This window comes from Sus scrofa, chromosome 4 (assembly GCF_054392235.1).
Source record: "Sus scrofa isolate SSC_HxYL_T2T_F1_AM1 chromosome 4, Sscrofa_HxYL_maternal_Yorkshire_Landrace_v2.0, whole genome shotgun sequence".
NCBI lineage: Eukaryota > Metazoa > Chordata > Mammalia > Artiodactyla > Suidae > Sus > Sus scrofa.
Window position 1 is genome coordinate 93,456,750 of NC_139386.1, and position 19,648 is coordinate 93,476,397.

Consider the following 19,648-nt stretch of genomic DNA (forward strand, 5'->3'; position numbering starts at 1 on the left):
CCGACGCCGAGTCCCTCCGGCGGCCGGCTTTCTGGCTGGTGTGGAGCGGGCGGGCGGGCATCGGAGCTCGGGCTGTGCGGGGACGGCGAGCGTGAGAGATGGACCTGCCGGGTCTGCCAAGGGTGTCGGAGCCTCGCTCCGAAGAAGCGCTCGGGCCGGCCAGCGCTCTGCGGAGGGGTCCGGCTCGGGTGCGTTGGTCGTGAGGCGCAGGCACTCGGACTGCGGGCGGGGAGGGGCGGGGGGGATGGCGGACAGTCGGGTGAGGGAGGGCGCCGGGGGGTGGTTGGGTCCGGCCGGGGCAGCGGCTTCCCGCGCGTGAACGTGCGCTGTGGCGCGCAGGTGGGTGGCGGGCGGCGGCCGGGGGCCCGACGTCTGCGGGTGGGTGCCGGGCATCCCAGGGCCGTGGCAGGGACTCACGCGCCAGGCCTGCGTCCAGGGAGGGCCCCGTACCGGCGGGCGAGCAGGAAGGCTGGGCTGCACGTGTCCCCGGAGGCAGGCCGCGGTGGCCAGTGGGCGGGGAAGGCCCCGAGGCGAGAAAGCGCCGCGCGCGGGCACGCACCCCACGCAGACCCGCCACCTCAGTGTGGGTGTGGAGGGCAGGGAATGTGCAGGCGGGCGGGCCGGCCGGCTTGGCGGCAAGGACGGGATGTTGGACGGGAGCGAGAGCGGCTGGCGGCAGAAGCGGAGGAAAGGCTGGGAGGGCGAGCCGCGGGCAGCAGTCCGCGGGCAGCAGTGCGAGGGCGAAGCGTGGAGGGCTTTCCCCACGCGGCCGGTCTGCGTGGGGCGGTGGGGGCGGGGTGGGGCGGAGCGGCGGGCCGGCCGGAGCCGGGGCCGGAGCCGGAGCCCGAGCCGGAGCCGGAGTGAGGAAGGAAAAACAGCCATCGCAAGCAGGTGAGGAAAGATGGGCTGCGAAGGGCCGAAGCTTGCTGGTGTAGGTGCAGGTAGGACGCGGGCGGCGGGGGCGGGGGCGGGGGCGTGTGGGTGTGTGTGGGAGCTGTGCGTCCGGGGAGGGCGCGTGTCCGCAGCAAAGCCAGTGGCCGGGGCGTTCCTCCTGGGCCATTTCTGTCGGGCCCGCGGGCTGTGGAGGGAGAGGCTTGGGTGTCGGGGGCCGGAGTTTGCAGAGGCCAAGCAAGAGTGCCAGGCGGGAAGGGACTGCAAGGCGGCAAGGGGCTGTGGCTCTACGCGGGGTGGGGTCCCGGGGAGGGGTGGGGACGTGGTTGGGCGGGGGGCAAAAGGCTGGCTTGTCAGGAGTGGGATTCGAACCCACGCCTCCAGGGGAGACTGCGACCTGAACGCAGCGCCTTAGACCGCTCGGCCATCCTGACGGCGGGCCGGAGCGCGTCGCCGCTCGGCTGGCTGCGACCCGACGCGCCGCCAAGTGCGGCGCCCTTGGGCGGACGCGGTGCTCCGCGCCGGGCGGGCGTCTGGGTGAGCGGGGGCCGGGCGCACGCCGGCCGTCGTGGAGCAAAGCTTTCGCCGCCGCGGTCGCCCTGTCGCGCAGCCCTGGCCCCGCACCCAGCCGGCCTCTGGCGGCGGCCCCCGCCCGCGCCTCTGCCCTCGCCCGGGCCGTGACGTGGCGAGGCGCGCGCCCGCCGCCACCTCGCAGCCCGGCTTGCCCTCTCGGGCCCACGGTGGGGGCACCAGGCAGCGCTCACCGGGAGTTTGCAGCGCCAGGTAGGGGCGGGGGTGGGGTGAGGGTGGGGCCGCGGGCCGCGGTCCGGGTCGCGGTCTGCTTCTTTGGAGGACGCGGGGTGCTTTGGCGTCGGGGCGGGGCGCGGGCACGTGCTGGCGGCCCCATGGTGGGCCGCGGGCCGAGGGCCGCGGGCAGGGGTAGGCGTCGGCAGGCAGCCGGAGAGGGGCCGGGTGGCCGGGCGGTGGCCGGGCGGTGGCCGCCGTCCTCGTTAGTATAGTGGTGAGTATCCCCGCCTGTCACGCGGGAGACCGGGGTTCGATTCCCCGACGGGGAGGCAACACGCCCTTTTTGGTGGCTGGCGCCGCTCGCTGGCCAGCCGCCTGGCCCCAAGGGCCCTTCGTCTCCTCATCCCCGCCTCCAGGCAGGCGCAGGGCGCCTGGGCGTGCCCGACCTGCCACCCTCGACCCCTTCCAGCCCTTGCCGTCCACCCCTCGCCCCGGCCGAGCGAGGGCCTCCTCTCGCCCCGGCCAGCGCCCGGCGACCTTGCGGCCCGCCCAAAGTGCCTGCCGCACCGGAGGCCCCTTGCGACGCCACGCTCGGCTGCCCGGCTGCCCAGCTGCCCGGCAGGCGGGCCCGGTGGGAAGCCGACGAGTCCCTTTCCCTGTGGGTTCGGGACGCTGGTGGCCTGGAGCTGGGAGCTGAGGCGCGCGGCGTGGAGCCCAGGGCCTCGGGGCGGCAGGGGAGCGAGGACGCCCCCGAGCGGCGGTGGGGCCGGTGGACGAGGGCCACGGCCTGGGGCTGGCGCCGGTGGGCGGCCGCTGGTGGCCAGGGCGTCGGGGCGCCGGGAATGCGCTTGGGCGAGCCCGGGCACGGCGTCCGGGCCCGACCCGGGCTGTGCAGCGTTGGTGGTATAGTGGTGAGCATAGCTGCCTTCCAAGCAGTTGACCCGGGTTCGATTCCCGGCCAACGCAGCGGGCCGTCTTTTGTTTTGTTTAGTCTGGGGGATTTTTGCCGAGCTCCGCGGGGCTCCGGCCCGGCCCCTGTGTGGGAGAGCTGGGAAGAGGGCGCACGGTGCCCGCCCCCAGGCCCGTGGCTTTTGGCGTGTGTGCGTGTGCGAGACGGAGGCGAGCGCGCGGCGTCTCTCCTAGCGAGCAGGGAGAGCGCTAGGCCACCGTGGATCGCCAGGTGCGGCGGGCGGCCCGACCTGGCAAGGCCGGGCCTTGGCAGCAAGGCGGCGCCAAGCGGGTGGCAGGGAGGTGCTGGGTCCAGCAGGGCCAGGCCAGGCGCCGAGCCCGACGCTCCCTGGTGGTCTAGTGGTTAGGATTCGGCGCTCTCACCGCCGCGGCCCGGGTTCGATTCCCGGTCAGGGAAGCCTTTCTTCTTCCACTCCGCCGGCCAACTTGCCGCAAAGCGCGCTGCCTCCACAAGCGCCCCTTTTAGCCCACGCGCGTCCCCCTCGCCGGGCAGCCACCCGGCCCCGTCCACCTCCAGCCCAAGCCGCGCCAGGCACCCTCCACCCACCCGGCCAAGCCTTTTGGCCTCCAGACGTTCGTCCACTCGAGGCCCACTCGACGCCTCGGGCGTCCGTCCTCCTCCGCCGCTGGAAGCTTGCCTCAGCCCCCAACACCAGCGGCCCGGGCAGCCCCTCTGCCCACCACCGGCCGCCCACGGGCGGGCAGCTTCCACCGTGCCTGGACTCGTTGGCAGCACTGCGCGGGTCCCGACCGCCCCCGCCGCCGCGTGCGCCGCCGCGAGGCCCCTCTTCCTTCCCTCGTGAGCTGCGGGTGCGGGTGTCGCTGGGAGCGCTGGTCCTGATGGGGCTTGGTGCTGGTGCTCGTTTGGATGCCGCTGCTGCTCCTGCGATGGCGGCTGCTCCCTTTCCCCTCGCTGCTGCCACCACCGCCGCGGCCGCCGCCGCCGCCCCGGCGGCAGAGGCTGCTGGCGTGGAAGTGGTGCTGCCGGTGTTGCTGGCTTGTGGAGCTGGTGCTGGCGCTGCTGTCTCTGTTAGAGATGGTGGTGCTGGTCCTTACTGGTGCCGGTGGTGGTGCCGGTGGGTGGTGGCGGCAGAGGTGGTTGCGCTGGCGCAAGGCGCTAGTGAGGCGTTCACGCTGGCAAGTCAGCCAAGGTGAGGGACACACAGTTTCTTATCTGGCCCCCCTTGCCAGCAACCTGCTGCAGCCTGTTTAGGTCTTGGGCGGGCTTCGCCTTCCGTGGACTGCTCATTTGGTCTCAAGCTCCTGGTGGTCTTGGGCAGGGTAGGGGAGCTAGAGCCAGACAAACCATGCCGGGTGGTGGAGATGGGACCATGAGTGTGGACACTCATGCGTGCCTGGAGATACACACACACACACACACACACACACACACACACGGTAGTGGAGGTAAGAGAGCGGGCTGATTCGGGAGGCCAGTCAGGAATCCTTAGCCCAGTAGGCGGGAGCAGGTGGAAGCAGACGCCTGAAAGGGTGGACTACCAGCCCCAGCCAACACTGTAGTCTAATTACATTACCATGCTCTCAGTCCTATCACAGAGAGGCAAGAATGTTACCTTGAGAATACCTCCCTCCCTCCCACAACACACACACACACACACACACACACACACACACACACACCCCTCTCCCCTAGACATGACGTCTAACATGACCCCATTCTTGCCCAGCCACCTAGCTACCCAGAGTCCATTCCACCTCTCTCTGCAACCTATCTTCGTGGTCCCCCTTGGATACACCCCCAAGGTAAATGGCAGACACCAGTCTGCTTTCAGCCTCCATCAGTGGAGGTTTTCATGCCCGTTGGCATGTTTCTGCCTTAGGAGGCAAAGTGGACTGCCCGTGAATGGCACCAACCTGAGGCGGCGGTGGCGGCGGCGGCGGCAGAGATGGCACGGTGGCGGCAGAGGTGGCACGGTGGCGGCGGTACACGAGATGGGTTTTGACAAAGCGGGACCCCCCATGGAAAGGAGCCCCTGTGGGCAGAGGGGTGCTTCCCATCACCACAGGAGGTTACCTCAAGCCCTTCGCCGGTGCGTTGGGAGTGAGCGTGGGTGGGTGACAGGGCAGGACGAAGGTGTCTGTGGCCGTGGTTGGTGGCCGCCCCGTGCAAGTTTGGGAACAGAGTAAAACGACCCCGTAGAGTGGGGGTGGGCGTGAAGCGCCTGCTGGAAGGTGGGAGGAAAAGTTCGACCGCGACCGCGGTGTCCCGGCGGAGCTTGGGCGGGGCAGCAACGGGAGGTGTGGGTCTTGCGGGGACCTGGCCGCGAGGGCCGCCGGGTGTGGGTTTTGCGGGGACCTGGCCGCGAGGGGCTCTGCAGAAGCCTGGGTGAAGCGGCGGTGGTGGCCCTTGCCCCGCCCCGCGCGGGATCTGGGTTAGGGCTGGGCATGGTGTAGGAGTGGGTCTGAGGGCCACGAGGGCGGCCAGGACCAGCGCCAGTGCGTCTTCCGGGAAGGATGTGTGAGACAGGGGCCCGGGGTACAGGGGAATCATGGCAGGTGGAGGAGCCCGTGCCCAGAGGCTGGGCGGAAGGGAGAGTGGCAAGCAGCGGGTGTGAGTGGGCTGTGGTGCCAGGGAGGTGGCGGGAGAAGACCCCCGTGGAGCGGCAGGAGAGCGGGCCAGACTGCTGTGTTGTGCGGCAACGTGCTCAGGCTAAACGGGAGTGAGGCTGTGGGGAGGGGAGAGGTAGGAAGCAGGGCAGGGCAGGGCAGAAACAGAGTTGGAGACAGGGGCTAGGCACCCTGCACATGAGGTGGGCGATCCCACTGCCCCAGAGACATATATAACCTCTCTCATCAGCAGCAACCACCATCACTTCTCATCTGGCTGTGTGTGGGTGCGTGCGCACACACGCACGCGCGCGCGTGTGTGTGTGTGTGTGTGTGTGTGTGCGCGTGCGTGCGCGCGAGCTTGTGGAGCCGTGGGACTGGTGGTGAGATTTGAAGAGTGCAAAGGAGAGCTCCCATAGGAACCAGCACTTGCACTCGTGAATATAGAGCCCAAAAGGATGAACCCTCTAATTCGAAAAGCTATATCCCCTCCCTCCCATGTTGGTATAGCCGCGTTGCCTGCCACAGCGAAAACATTGACAAAAACCCAAGCGCCCAACAATAGACAGTTGGCTGAAGAAGACAGAACGTGGAGTTCCCATTGTGGCTCAGCGGTTAAGGAACCTGACCGGTATCCTGAGGACACAGGTTTGATCCCCTGGCCTCGCTCAACAGGTCAAGGATCCGGTGTTGCCATGAGGTATGGCGTCGGTCGAAGACGTGGCTCGGACCCAGCGTGGCCGTGGCCCTGGCCGTGGTGTAGGCCAGCAGCTACAGTTCCGATTCGACCCCTAGCCCGGGCGTCTCCTTGTGCCAAGGGTACAGCCCTAAAAGTCCCCAAAGAAAAGAGGAAGAAGAGGAGGAAGAAGAAGAAGATGAGGAAGAGGAAGAGGAAGAAGAGGAGGAAGAAGAAGAAGACGAAGACGAAGACGAAGAAGAAGATGATGATGATGATGAGATAAAATAGATCTGCACTATGGAATCGTACTCTGCCGTGGAAAAGAATGGAGGAGTTCGTGTCATGGCTCCGTGGGATAAGGACCCGATGTTGTCTCTGTGAGGATGCGGGTTTGATCCCTGGCCTCGCTCAGTGGGTCAAGAACCGTGGCGTTGCCGCAAACTGTACAACAGGTCCCAGAGGCAGCTCGTGTCTGGCATTGCCCTGGCTGTGGTGTAGGTTGGAGCTGCAGCTTCAGTTCGAGCCCTGGCCCTACATAGGGGCTGATTGAAAAAAATAGAAAACAAAGAAAGAAAGGGAAGAAGGAAGAACGAAAAATGGAGAGAAGGAAGGAAGAAAGGCAGGAAGGAAAAAAGGAAGAGTGGAGAATGGAAGGGAGGGAGGGAGGGAGGGAACGGGAAGGAAGGAAGGAAGGAAGATGGAAAGGAAGAAAGAGAAGGAAGGCAAGAGAGAGTGGAATGGAGGGAGGAAGAATGGTGGGGCAGGGGGAATGGCAGGAAGGAAAGAGGCAGGAGGGAAGAAAGCAAGGAACGCAGTCAAAGGACCTCCGTCATGGGATCCAGAAAGGCCCGCTCCCAGGTATATATCGAGAAAAGTTGACAACTCTCATGTGAGAAGATCAGCTGTTCCCCAGTGTTCAGAGGAGCACTATTTACATGAGCCATGGTGTGGACAAATGCCAAGTACCCATCCACAGACAACTGGCTTCAGAAGTTGTGCTGTGTGTGTGTGTGTGTGTGTGTGTGTGTGTGTGTACACACACACACATATACACATATATGTATATATATATATATATGTATATGTCCTGTGGCGTGTTACTCAGCCGTAAAAAAAAAAAAGAACAAAGTATACAACAGTAGGGAGGCACGTCAGAAAACTCAGTATAGAACTACCACATGACCCAGCGATCCCACTCCTGGGCATCTATCCAGGCAAAGCGTTCATTGAAAACGATACGTGCACGCCCTGTGTTCCTTGCAGCACCGTTCGCAACAGCCGAGACTCGGAAACAAGCTCAATGTCCAACGCCAGATGAATGGAGTAAGAAGATGTGGTACCAGCAATTCGACAAACAAAAGAAATAAAAGGCATCCATATAGGAAGAGAAGAGATAAAACTGCCACTGTATATGCAGATGACATGATACTATACATAGAAAACCCTAAGGACTCAACCCAAAAACTACTTGAACTGATTAATAAATTCAGCAAAGTAGCAGGATATAAGATTAACATTCGGAAGTCAGTTGCATTTCTGTATACCAGCAATGAAATATTAGAAAAGGAATACAAAAATACGATACCTTTTAAAATTGCACCCCACAAAATCAAATACCTCGGAATACACCTGACCAAGGAGGTAAAGGACCTATGTGCCGAGAACTATAAAACTTTAATCAAAGAAATCAAAGAAGATGTAAAGAAATGGAAAGATATTCCATGTTCCTGGATTGGGAAAATCAATATTGTAAAAATGGCCATACTACCCAAAGCAATCTACAGATTCAATGCAATCCCTATCAAATTACCCAGGACATTTTTCACAGAACTAGAACAAACAATCCAAACATTTATATGGAACCACAAAAGACCCAGAATCGCCAAAGCAATCCTGAGAAACAAAAACCAAGCAGGAGGCATAACTCTCCCAGACTTCAAGAAATACTACAAAGCCACAGTCATCAAAACAGTGTGGTACTGGTATCAAAACAGACAGACAGACCAATGGAAGAGAATAGAGAATCCGGAAATAAACCCTGACACCTATGGTCAATTAATCTTTGACAAGGGAGGCAAGAACATAAAATGGGAAAAAGAAAGTCTATTCAGCAAGCATTGCTGGGAAACCTGGACAGCTGCATGCAAAGCAATGAAACTAGAACACACCCTCACACCATGCACACAAATAAACTCCAAATGGCTGAAAGACTTAAGTATACGACAGGACACCATCAAACTCCTAGAAGAAAACACAGGCAAAACACTCTCTGACATCAACGTCATGAATATTTTCTCAGGTCAGTCTCCCAAAACAATAGAAATTAGAGCAAAAATAAACCCATGGGACCTCATCAAACTGAAAAGCTTTTGCACAGCAAAGGAAACCAAAAAGAAAACAAGAAGACAACTTACAGAATGGGAGAAAATAGGTTCAAATGATGCAACCGACAAGGGCTTAATCTCTAGAATATAAAAGCAACTTATACAACCCAACAGCAAAAAAACCAATCAGTCAATGGAAAAATGGGCAAAAGACCTGAATAGACATTTCTCCAAAGAAGTTATACAGATGGCCAACAAACACATGAAAAAATGCTCAACATCGCTGATTATAAGAGAAATGCAAATCAAAACTACCATGAGATACCACCTCACACCAGTCAGAATGGCCATCATTAATAAATCCACAAATAACAAGTGCTGGAGGGGCTGTGGAGAAAAGGGAACCCTCCTGCACTGCTGGTGGGAATGTAAACTGGTACAGCCACTATGGAGAACAGTTTGGAGATACCTTAGAAATCTATACATAGAACTTCCATATGACCCCGCAATCCCACTCTTGGGCATCTATCCGGACAAAACTCTACTTAAAAGAGACACGGGCACCCGCATGTTCATTGCAGCACTATTCACAATAGCCAGGACGTGGAAACAACCCAAATGTCCATCGACCGATGATTGGATTCGGAAGAGGTGGTATATATACACAATGGAATACTACTCAGCCATAAAAAAGAATGACATAATGCCATTTGCAGCAGCATGGATGGAACTAGAGACTCTCATACTGGGTGAAATGAGCCAGAAAGACAAAGACAAATACCATATGATATCACTTATAACTGGAATCTAAGATCCAGCACAAATGAACATCTCCTCAGAAAAGAAAATCATGGACTTGGAGAAGAGACTTGTGGCTGCCTGATGGGAGGGGGAGGGAGTGGGAGGGATCGGGAGCTTGGGCTTATCAGACACAACTTAGAATAGATTTACAAGGAGATCCTGCTGAATAGCATTGAGAACTTTGTCTAGATACTCGTGTTGCAACAGAAGAAAGGGTGGGGGGGAAATGTAATTGTAATGTATACATGTGAGGATAACCTGACCCCCTTGCTGTACAGTGGGAAAATAAAAAAAAATATGAAAAAAAAAAGAAGATGTGGTACATGTGCACAATGGAATACGACTCAGCCACAGAGGAGAACAACATAATGCCATTTGCAGCAACATGGACGGAACTTGAGACTCTCAGGCGAAGTGAAGGAAGTCAGAGGGAGAAAGACAAATACCACATGATACGGTATGTGTCTCGTATCTGGAACCTAAGAGACGGCACAGATGAACCTGTCCACAGAGAAGAAACAAACGCGAGGACGTGGAGAAGAGGCTTGTGGTTGCCAGGAGGGAGGGGGAGGCACTGGCCGTTGGAGGTCAGTAGATGCAGGCGACTGCATTTGGAACGGAGAAGCAATGAGATTCTGCTGTATAGCACGGGAAACTCTATCTGATCACTTGCGATGGAACACGATGGAGGCTCAACGTGGGGAAGAAAAAAGAATGCAGATGGATGTGTGGCTGGGTCACTTTGCTGGGCAGCGGAAACTGACAGAACATTGGGAGTCAACTGTAAGGAAAAAAAGGTTTAAAAAAGAATGAAGTAGTGCCCTTTGCAGCGACGCGGGTGGACCTAGGGGTATTAACACTTACTGGAGTAAGTCAGATGGAGAAGCACTGATACATGTGGAATCTAAAGAAATAACACAAAGAACTCTATGGGCAAAACAGAAACAGACTCGTAGATGTAGAAAACAATCTTACGGTTACCCAGGGGAAAGGGCAGGGTGGGGGGACAAATTAGGAGTTTGGGAGAACAGACGCAAACGGCTATGTATAAAAGAGATAAGCAACACGTGTTTACTGAGTGGCACAGGGAACATCATCCAATATCCTGCAATGACCTATACCGGAAAATCACCCGAAGAGAACGCTGTACCCATTAAACCAAATCACCGCGGCCGTACCCCTGACACAAACACAATACGGTACATCAGCTGTACTCCAGCAATGACCCGAACTACTACGAAGAGAAAGAATGAGGGAAAAGAGAGAGAGAACGAAAGAAGGAAGGAACCAGAGGAAGAAGGCAGGAGGGAAGGAAAGAAAGAGCGGAAGAGTGGAATGGAGGTAGGAAGCATGGAGGGTGGAATGGAGGTAGGAAGCATGGAGGGGGGAAAAGGTAGGAAGAGAGGAAGAAGGAAGGAGTTCAAAGGAGAGCTAGGATATGATCCAGCAGGCGACCCCACCGCCCACCCCCGGCCTCAGGGTATATACCCAGAAGAGATGAAAACTCCTAAAGGGAACAGGTGGATGCACCCCAGTGTTCACAGGAGTGCTCTTTAAGAGAGCGTCATGACGTGGACGATTCCCAGGGACCCATCCACAGACGATTGGCTTAAGAGGGTGTGATACTATATATCATGTTATATTACATACATAACATCCATGCTATATACAGACACACGCATACTACTATGGAATACCCTTTAGCCATAAAAGAGAGAAGGACCTCGTGCCATCTGCAGCGACATGGATCGACCAAGAGGCTACTACCCACAGTGAACTACGTCAGCTGGAGAAGGACAAAGAATACATGTGGAATCTAAAAATTAATACAAATAACTCTCCGTGCAAAATGGAAACCGTCACCGGTGTAGAAAACAAACATATGGTTACCCAAGGGCAGAGTATGGGGGCGGGGGTGGGCAATTAGGAGTTGGGGCTAAGAGATCGGAAGGAAGAAAGAGCATGCCCAAAGTCGATAAGCAACAAGGATTTACTGTATAGCATGGGGGAGGGACTCGAGTCACACACAATGATCACCTATAATGGAGATCTCTCTCGCTCTCTCGCTCTCGCTCTCGCTCTCTCTTTGGATAGACAGACAGACACACAGACAGACAGAGAGTCAGCCAGCCAGCCAGCCAGCCAGCCGGATGGGTATGAGTCACTCTGGCGAACACCTGAAGCGAACGGGGTATGGCAAAGCCAGTACGCTTTTCTTAAAATTAAACAGCAAAGAGAGAGGCCAATGGGACAAATGCGAGGGCGGGGTCCTTGACAAGGTGGGATTTGCTTGCAAGAGCAGGGGGTGTGTCGAGGGTGGAGGCGGAGGTGGGGCGGTGGGCTGCTGGTGAGGAAGCAAGAGCTGTGGTGGGACCGGGAGGTGCCGGGAGAGCGAGGGCTCTGCTCCAAAAGAGGACCGAGCTGTTGCATGGGCCGGGAATCGAACCCGGGCCTCCCGCGTGGCAGGCGAGAATTCTACCACTGAACCACCCATGCACCGGTGGCCGCTGCCGCCCGACGTTGCCCCAGCGGGGCTGGCCACCAACCGCCGGGCAGCGGTTCCTGCTCGCCCGCGGGCTCCTGCTCCCTTTGAGCCGAAGGCGGACGCCTGTGGCCTGCAAGAGGGGCTCCGGGCCCCGCGGAGGGCCCCAGGGCGCGGCGCTGTCCGGAGGCCTGGAGGCAGGGACGGAGGGTCGGAGGGTCGGCGGGGCGGAGGCCCACCCGGCCCATTTTGCGCCTTCTCTGCCGTCCAGGGCCGCCGCAAGAGCGTCGGCATCGCCAGAAGCAGCCACGAGCCGAAGCAGGCTGGCGCGCGCCCGAATCCCAGCCAGGGCAGGCGATGCGCGCCCGCTGCGGCTGAGCGCCTATGTTCCCCTCAGCCACCGCTGCCCCCCACCCCCACCCCGCCCCCCGCCCCCGACGCCGAGTCCCTCCGGCGGCCGGCTTTCTGGCTGGTGTGGAGCGGGCGGGCGGGCATCGGAGCTCGGGCTGTGCGGGGACGGCGAGCGTGAGAGATGGACCTGCCGGGTCTGCCAAGGGTGTCGGAGCCTCGCTCCGAAGAAGCGCTCGGGCCGGCCAGCGCTCTGCGGAGGGGTCCGGCTCGGGTGCGTTGGTCGTGAGGCGCAGGCACTCGGACTGCGGGCGGGGAGGGGCGGGGGGGATGGCGGACAGTCGGGTGAGGGAGGGCGCCGGGGGGTGGTTGGGTCCGGCCGGGGCAGCGGCTTCCCGCGCGTGAACGTGCGCTGTGGCGCGCAGGTGGGTGGCGGGCGGCGGCCGGGGGCCCGACGTCTGCGGGTGGGTGCCGGGCATCCCAGGGCCGTGGCAGGGACTCACGCGCCAGGCCTGCGTCCAGGGAGGGCCCCGTACCGGCGGGCGAGCAGGAAGGCTGGGCTGCACGTGTCCCCGGAGGCAGGCCGCGGTGGCCAGTGGGCGGGGAAGGCCCCGAGGCGAGAAAGCGCCGCGCGCGGGCACGCACCCCACGCAGACCCGCCACCTCAGTGTGGGTGTGGAGGGCAGGGAATGTGCAGGCGGGCGGGCCGGCCGGCTTGGCGGCAAGGACGGGATGTTGGACGGGAGCGAGAGCGGCTGGCGGCAGAAGCGGAGGAAAGGCTGGGAGGGCGAGCCGCGGGCAGCAGTCCGCGGGCAGCAGTGCGAGGGCGAAGCGTGGAGGGCTTTCCCCACGCGGCCGGTCTGCGTGGGGCGGTGGGGGCGGGGTGGGGCGGAGCGGCGGGCCGGCCGGAGCCGGGGCCGGAGCCGGAGCCGGAGTGAGGAAGGAAAAACAGCCATCGCAAGCAGGTGAGGAAAGATGGGCTGCGAAGGGCCGAAGCTTGCTGGTGTAGGTGCAGGTAGGACGCGGGCGGCGGGGGCGTGTGGGTGTGTGTGGGAGCTGTGCGTCCGGGGAGGGCGCGTGTCCGCAGCAAAGCCAGTGGCCGGGGCGTTCCTCCTGGGCCATTTCTGTCGGGCCCGCGGGCTGTGGAGGGAGAGGCTTGGGTGTCGGGGGCCGGAGTTTGCAGAGGCCAAGCAAGAGTGCCAGGCGGGAAGGGACTGCAAGGCGGCAAGGGGCTGTGGCTCTACGCGGGGTGGGGTCCCGGGGAGGGGTGGGGACGTGGTTGGGCGGGGGGCAAAAGGCTGGCTTGTCAGGAGTGGGATTCGAACCCACGCCTCCAGGGGAGACTGCGACCTGAACGCAGCGCCTTAGACCGCTCGGCCATCCTGACGGCGGGCCGGAGCGCGTCGCCGCTCGGCTGGCTGCGACCCGACGCGCCGCCAAGTGCGGCGCCCTTGGGCGGACGCGGTGCTCCGCGCCGGGCGGGCGTCTGGGTGAGCGGGGGCCGGGCGCACGCCGGCCGTCGTGGAGCAAAGCTTTCGCCGCCGCGGTCGCCCTGTCGCGCAGCCCTGGCCCCGCACCCAGCCGGCCTCTGGCGGCGGCCCCCGCCCGCGCCTCTGCCCTCGCCCGGGCCGTGACGTGGCGAGGCGCGCGCCCGCCGCCACCTCGCAGCCCGGCTTGCCCTCTCGGGCCCACGGTGGGGGCACCAGGCAGCGCTCACCGGGAGTTTGCAGCGCCAGGTAGGGGCGGGGGTGGGGTGAGGGTGGGGCCGCGGGCCGCGGTCCGGGTCGCGGTCTGCTTCTTTGGAGGACGCGGGGTGCTTTGGCGTCGGGGCGGGGCGCGGGCACGTGCTGGCGGCCCCATGGTGGGCCGCGGGCCGAGGGCCGCGGGCAGGGGTAGGCGTCGGCAGGCAGCCGGAGAGGGGCCGGGTGGCCGGGCGGTGGCCGCCGTCCTCGTTAGTATAGTGGTGAGTATCCCCGCCTGTCACGCGGGAGACCGGGGTTCGATTCCCCGACGGGGAGGCAACACGCCCTTTTTGGTGGCTGGCGCCGCTCGCTGGCCAGCCGCCTGGCCCCAAGGGCCCTTCGTCTCCTCATCCCCGCCTCCAGGCAGGCGCAGGGCGCCTGGGCGTGCCCGACCTGCCACCCTCGACCCCTTCCAGCCCTTGCCGTCCACCCCTCGCCCCGGCCGAGCGAGGGCCTCCTCTCGCCCCGGCCAGCGCCCGGCGACCTTGCGGCCCGCCCAAAGTGCCTGCCGCACCGGAGGCCCCTTGCGACGCCACGCTCGGCTGCCCGGCTGCCCAGCTGCCCGGCAGGCGGGCCCGGTGGGAAGCCGACGAGTCCCTTTCCCTGTGGGTTCGGGACGCTGGTGGCCTGGAGCTGGGAGCTGAGGCGCGCGGCGTGGAGCCCAGGGCCTCGGGGCGGCAGGGGAGCGAGGACGCCCCCGAGCGGCGGTGGGGCCGGTGGACGAGGGCCACGGCCTGGGGCTGGCGCCGGTGGGCGGCCGCTGGTGGCCAGGGCGTCGGGGCGCCGGGAATGCGCTTGGGCGAGCCCGGGCACGGCGTCCGGGCCCGACCCGGGCTGTGCAGCGTTGGTGGTATAGTGGTGAGCATAGCTGCCTTCCAAGCAGTTGACCCGGGTTCGATTCCCGGCCAACGCAGCGGGCCGTCTTTTGTTTTGTTTAGTCTGGGGGATTTTTGCCGAGCTCCGCGGGGCTCCGGCCCGGCCCCTGTGTGGGAGAGCTGGGAAGAGGGCGCACGGTGCCCGCCCCCAGGCCCGTGGCTTTTGGCGTGTGTGCGTGTGCGAGACGGAGGCGAGCGCGCGGCGTCTCTCCTAGCGAGCAGGGAGAGCGCTAGGCCACCGTGGATCGCCAGGTGCGGCGGGCGGCCCGACCTGGCAAGGCCGGGCCTTGGCAGCAAGGCGGCGCCAAGCGGGTGGCAGGGAGGTGCTGGGTCCAGCAGGGCCAGGCCAGGCGCCGAGCCCGACGCTCCCTGGTGGTCTAGTGGTTAGGATTCGGCGCTCTCACCGCCGCGGCCCGGGTTCGATTCCCGGTCAGGGAAGCCTTTCTTCTTCCACTCCGCCGGCCAACTTGCCGCAAAGCGCGCTGCCTCCACAAGCGCCCCTTTTAGCCCACGCGCGTCCCCCTCGCCGGGCAGCCACCCGGCCCCGTCCACCTCCAGCCCAAGCCGCGCCAGGCACCCTCCACCCACCCGGCCAAGCCTTTTGGCCTCCAGACGTTCGTCCACTCGAGGCCCACTCGACGCCTCGGGCGTCCGTCCTCCTCCGCCGCTGGAAGCTTGCCTCAGCCCCCAACACCAGCGGCCCGGGCAGCCCCTCTGCCCACCACCGGCCGCCCACGGGCGGGCAGCTTCCACCGTGCCTGGACTCGTTGGCAGCACTGCGCGGGTCCCGACCGCCCCCGCCGCCGCGTGCGCCGCCGCGAGGCCCCTCTTCCTTCCCTCGTGAGCTGCGGGTGCGGGTGTCGCTGGGAGCGCTGGTCCTGATGGGGCTTGGTGCTGGTGCTCGTTTGGATGCCGCTGCTGCTCCTGCGATGGCGGCTGCTCCCTTTCCCCTCGCTGCTGCCACCACCGCCGCGGCCGCCGCCGCCGCCCCGGCGGCAGAGGCTGCTGGCGTGGAAGTGGTGCTGCCGGTGTTGCTGGCTTGTGGAGCTGGTGCTGGCGCTGCTGTCTCTGTTAGAGATGGTGGTGCTGGTCCTTACTGGTGCCGGTGGTGGTGCCGGTGGGTGGTGGCGGCAGAGGTGGTTGCGCTGGCGCAAGGCGCTAGTGAGGCGTTCACGCTGGCAAGTCAGCCAAGGGGAGGGACACACAGTTTCTTATCTGGCCCCCCTTGCCAGCAACCTGCTGCAGCCTGTTTAGGTCTTGGGCGGGCTTCGCCTTCCGTGGACTGCTCATTTGGTCTCAAGCTCCTGGTGGTCTTGGGCAGGGTAGGGGAGCTAGAGCCAGACAAACCATGCCGGGTGGTGGAGATGGGACCATGAGTGTGGACACTCATGCGTGCCTGGAGATACACACACACACACACACACACACACACACACACGGTAGTGGAGGTAAGAGAGCGGGCTGATTCGGGAGGCCAGTCAGGAATCCTTAGCCCAGTAGGCGGGAGCAGGTGGAAGCAGACGCCTGAAAGGGTGGACTACCAGCCCCAGCCAACACTGTAGTCTAATTACATTACCATGCTCTCAGTCCTATCACAGAGAGGCAAGAATGTTACCTTGAGAATACCTCCCTCCCTCCCACAACACACACACACACACACACACACACACACACACACACACCCCTCTCCCCTAGACATGACGTCTAACATGACCCCATTCTTGCCCAGCCACCTAGCTACCCAGAGTCCATTCCACCTCTCTCTGCAACCTATCTTCGTGGTCCCCCTTGGATACACCCCCAAGGTAAATGGCAGACACCAGTCTGCTTTCAGCCTCCATCAGTGGAGGTTTTCATGCCCGTTGGCATGTTTCTGCCTTAGGAGGCAAAGTGGACTGCCCGTGAATGGCACCAACCTGAGGCGGCGGTGGCGGCGGCGGCGGCAGAGATGGCACGGTGGCGGCAGAGGTGGCACGGTGGCGGCGGTACACGAGATGGGTTTTGACAAAGCGGGACCCCCCATGGAAAGGAGCCCCTGTGGGCAGAGGGGTGCTTCCCATCACCACAGGAGGTTACCTCAAGCCCTTCGCCGGTGCGTTGGGAGTGAGCGTGGGTGGGTGACAGGGCAGGACGAAGGTGTCTGTGGCCGTGGTTGGTGGCCGCCCCGTGCAAGTTTGGGAACAGAGTAAAACGACCCCGTAGAGTGGGGGTGGGCGTGAAGCGCCTGCTGGAAGGTGGGAGGAAAAGTTCGACCGCGACCGCGGTGTCCCGGCGGAGCTTGGGCGGGGCAGCAACGGGAGGTGTGGGTCTTGCGGGGACCTGGCCGCGAGGGCCGCCGGGTGTGGGTTTTGCGGGGACCTGGCCGCGAGGGGCTCTGCAGAAGCCTGGGTGAAGCGGCGGTGGTGGCCCTTGCCCCGCCCCGCGCGGGATCTGGGTTAGGGCTGGGCATGGTGTAGGAGTGGGTCTGAGGGCCACGAGGGCGGCCAGGACCAGCGCCAGTGCGTCTTCCGGGCAGGATGTGTGAGACAGGGGCCCGGGGTACAGGGGAATCATGGCAGGTGGAGGAGCCCGTGCCCAGAGGCTGGGCGGAAGGGAGAGTGGCAAGCAGCGGGTGTGAGTGGGCTGTGGTGCCAGGGAGGTGGCGGGAGAAGACCCCCGTGGAGCGGCAGGAGAGCGGGCCAGACTGCTGTGTTGTGCGGCAACGTGCTCAGGCTAAACGGGAGTGAGGCTGTGGGGAGGGGAGAGGTAGGAAGCAGGGCAGGGCAGGGCAGAAACAGAGTTGGAGACAGGGGCTAGGCACCCTGCACATGAGGTGGGCGATCCCACTGCCCCAGAGACATATATAACCTCTCTCATCAGCAGCAACCACCATCACTTCTCATCTGGCTGTGTGTGGGTGCGTGCGCACACACGCACGCGCGCGCGTGTGTGTGTGTGTGTGTGTGTGTGTGTGCGCGTGCGTGCGCGCGAGCTTGTGGAGCCGTGGGACTGGTGGTGAGATTTGAAGAGTGCAAAGGAGAGCTCCCATAGGAACCAGCACTTGCACTCGTGAATATAGAGCCCAAAAGGATGAACCCTCTAATTCGAAAAGCTATATCCCCTCCCTCCCATGTTGGTATAGCCGCGTTGCCTGCCACAGCGAAAACATTGACAAAAACCCAAGCGCCCAACAATAGACAGTTGGCTGAAGAAGACAGAACGTGGAGTTCCCATTGTGGCTCAGCGGTTAAGGAACCTGACCGGTATCCTGAGGACACAGGTTTGATCCCCTGGCCTCGCTCAACAGGTCAAGGATCCGGTGTTGCCATGAGGTATGGCGTCGGTCGAAGACGTGGCTCGGACCCAGCGTGGCCGTGGCCCTGGCCGTGGTGTAGGCCGGCAGCTACAGTTCCGATTCGACCCCTAGCCCGGGCGTCTCCTTGTGCCAAGGGTACAGCCCTAAAAGTCCCCAAAGAAAAGAGGAAGAAGAGGAGGAAGAAGAAGAAGATGAGGAAGAGGAAGAGGAAGAAGAGGAGGAAGAAGAAGAAGACGAAGACGAAGACGAAGAAGAAGATGATGATGATGATGAGATAAAATAGATCTGCACTATGGAATCGTACTCTGCCGTGGAAAAGAATGGAGGAGTTCGTGTCATGGCTCCGTGGGATAAGGACCCGATGTTGTCTCTGTGAGGATGCGGGTTTGATCCCTGGCCTCGCTCAGTGGGTCAAGAACCGTGGCGTTGCCGCAAACTGTACAACAGGTCCCAGAGGCAGCTCGTGTCTGGCATTGCCCTGGCTGTGGTGTAGGTTGGAGCTGCAGCTTCAGTTCGAGCCCTGGCCCTACATAGGGGCTGATTGAAAAAAATAGAAAACAAAGAAAGAAAGGGAAGAAGGAAGAACGAAAAATGGAGAGAAGGAAGGAAGAAAGGCAGGAAGGAAAAAAGGAAGAGTGGAGAATGGAAGGGAGGGAGGGAGGGAGGGAACGGGAAGGAAGGAAGGAAGGAAGATGGAAAGGAAGAAAGAGAAGGAAGGCAAGAGAGAGTGGAATGGAGGGAGGAAGAATGGTGGGGCAGGGGGAATGGCAGGAAGGAAAGAGGCAGGAGGGAAGAAAGCAAGGAACGCAGTCAAAGGACCTCCGTCATGGGATCCAGAAAGGCCCGCTCCCAGGTATATATCGAGAAAAGTTGACAACTCTCATGTGAGAAGATCAGCTGTTCCCCAGTGTTCAGAGGAGCACTATTTACATGAGCCATGGTGTGGACAAATGCCAAGTACCCATCCACAGACAACTGGCTTCAGAAGTTGTGCTGTGTGTGTGTGTGTGTGTGTGTGTGTGTGTGTGTGTACACACACACACATATACACATATATGTATATATATATATATATGTATATGTCCTGTGGCGTGTTACTCAGCCGTAAAAAAAAAAAAGAACAAAGTATACAACAGTAGGGAGGCACGTCAGAAAACTCAGTATAGAACTACCACATGACCCAGCGATCCCACTCCTGGGCATCTATCCAGGCAAAGCGTTCATTGAAAACGATACGTGCACGCCCTGTGTTCCTTGCAGCACCGTTCGCAACAGCCGAGACTCGGAAACAAGCTCAATGTCCAACGCCAGATGAATGGAGTAAGAAGATGTGGTACCAGCAATTCGACAAACAAAAGAAATAAAAGGCATCCATATAGGAAGAGAAGAGATAAAACTGCCACTGTATATGCAGATGACATGATACTATACATAGAAAACCCTAAGGACTCAACCCAAAAACTACTTGAACTGATTAATAAATTCAGCAAAGTAGCAGGATATAAGATTAACATTCGGAAGTCAGTTGCATTTCTGTATACCAGCAATGAAATATTAGAAAAGGAATACAAAAATACGATACCTTTTAAAATTGCACCCCACAAAATCAAATACCTCGGAATACACCTGACCAAGGAGGTAAAGGACCTATGTGCCGAGAACTATAAAACTTTAATCAAAGAAATCAAAGAAGATGTAAAGAAATGGAAAGATATTCCATGTTCCTGGATTGGGAAAATCAATATTGTAAAAATGGCCATACTACCCAAAGCAATCTACAGATTCAATGCAATCCCTATCAAATTACCCAGGACATTTTTCACAGAACTAGAACAAACAATCCAAACATTTATATGGAACCACAAAAGACCCAGAATCGCCAAAGCAATCCTGAGAAACAAAAACCAAGCAGGAGGCATAACTCTCC

At 60.7% G+C, this 19,648-nt stretch overlaps 9 non-coding genes across 9 annotated transcripts; 6 read left to right on the plus strand and 3 right to left on the minus strand.

Annotated features, from left to right (window-relative positions):
- Positions 1 to 1,242: 1,242 nt before the first annotated feature.
- TRNAL-CAG (transfer RNA leucine (anticodon CAG)) lies at positions 1,243 to 1,325 on the minus strand. Its single transcript has one exon. It is a non-coding gene; the product is annotated as a tRNA-Leu (tRNA).
- A 570-nt stretch (positions 1,326 to 1,895) lies between these two features.
- Positions 1,896 to 1,967, plus strand: TRNAD-GUC (transfer RNA aspartic acid (anticodon GUC)). The gene has a single exon. It is a non-coding gene; the product is annotated as a tRNA-Asp (tRNA).
- A 565-nt stretch (positions 1,968 to 2,532) lies between these two features.
- On the plus strand, positions 2,533 to 2,604 carry TRNAG-UCC (transfer RNA glycine (anticodon UCC)). The gene has a single exon. It is a non-coding gene; the product is annotated as a tRNA-Gly (tRNA).
- A 328-nt stretch (positions 2,605 to 2,932) lies between these two features.
- On the plus strand, positions 2,933 to 3,004 carry TRNAE-CUC (transfer RNA glutamic acid (anticodon CUC)). The gene has a single exon. It is a non-coding gene; the product is annotated as a tRNA-Glu (tRNA).
- Positions 3,005 to 11,404: 8,400 nt separating this feature from the next.
- TRNAG-GCC (transfer RNA glycine (anticodon GCC)) lies at positions 11,405 to 11,475 on the minus strand. The gene has a single exon. It is a non-coding gene; the product is annotated as a tRNA-Gly (tRNA).
- Positions 11,476 to 13,113: 1,638 nt separating this feature from the next.
- Positions 13,114 to 13,196, minus strand: TRNAL-CAG (transfer RNA leucine (anticodon CAG)). The gene has a single exon. It is a non-coding gene; the product is annotated as a tRNA-Leu (tRNA).
- A 559-nt stretch (positions 13,197 to 13,755) lies between these two features.
- TRNAD-GUC (transfer RNA aspartic acid (anticodon GUC)) lies at positions 13,756 to 13,827 on the plus strand. Its single transcript has one exon. It is a non-coding gene; the product is annotated as a tRNA-Asp (tRNA).
- A 565-nt stretch (positions 13,828 to 14,392) lies between these two features.
- Positions 14,393 to 14,464, plus strand: TRNAG-UCC (transfer RNA glycine (anticodon UCC)). Its single transcript has one exon. It is a non-coding gene; the product is annotated as a tRNA-Gly (tRNA).
- A 328-nt stretch (positions 14,465 to 14,792) lies between these two features.
- TRNAE-CUC (transfer RNA glutamic acid (anticodon CUC)) lies at positions 14,793 to 14,864 on the plus strand. The gene has a single exon. It is a non-coding gene; the product is annotated as a tRNA-Glu (tRNA).
- The last annotated feature ends 4,784 nt before the right edge of the window (positions 14,865 to 19,648 follow it).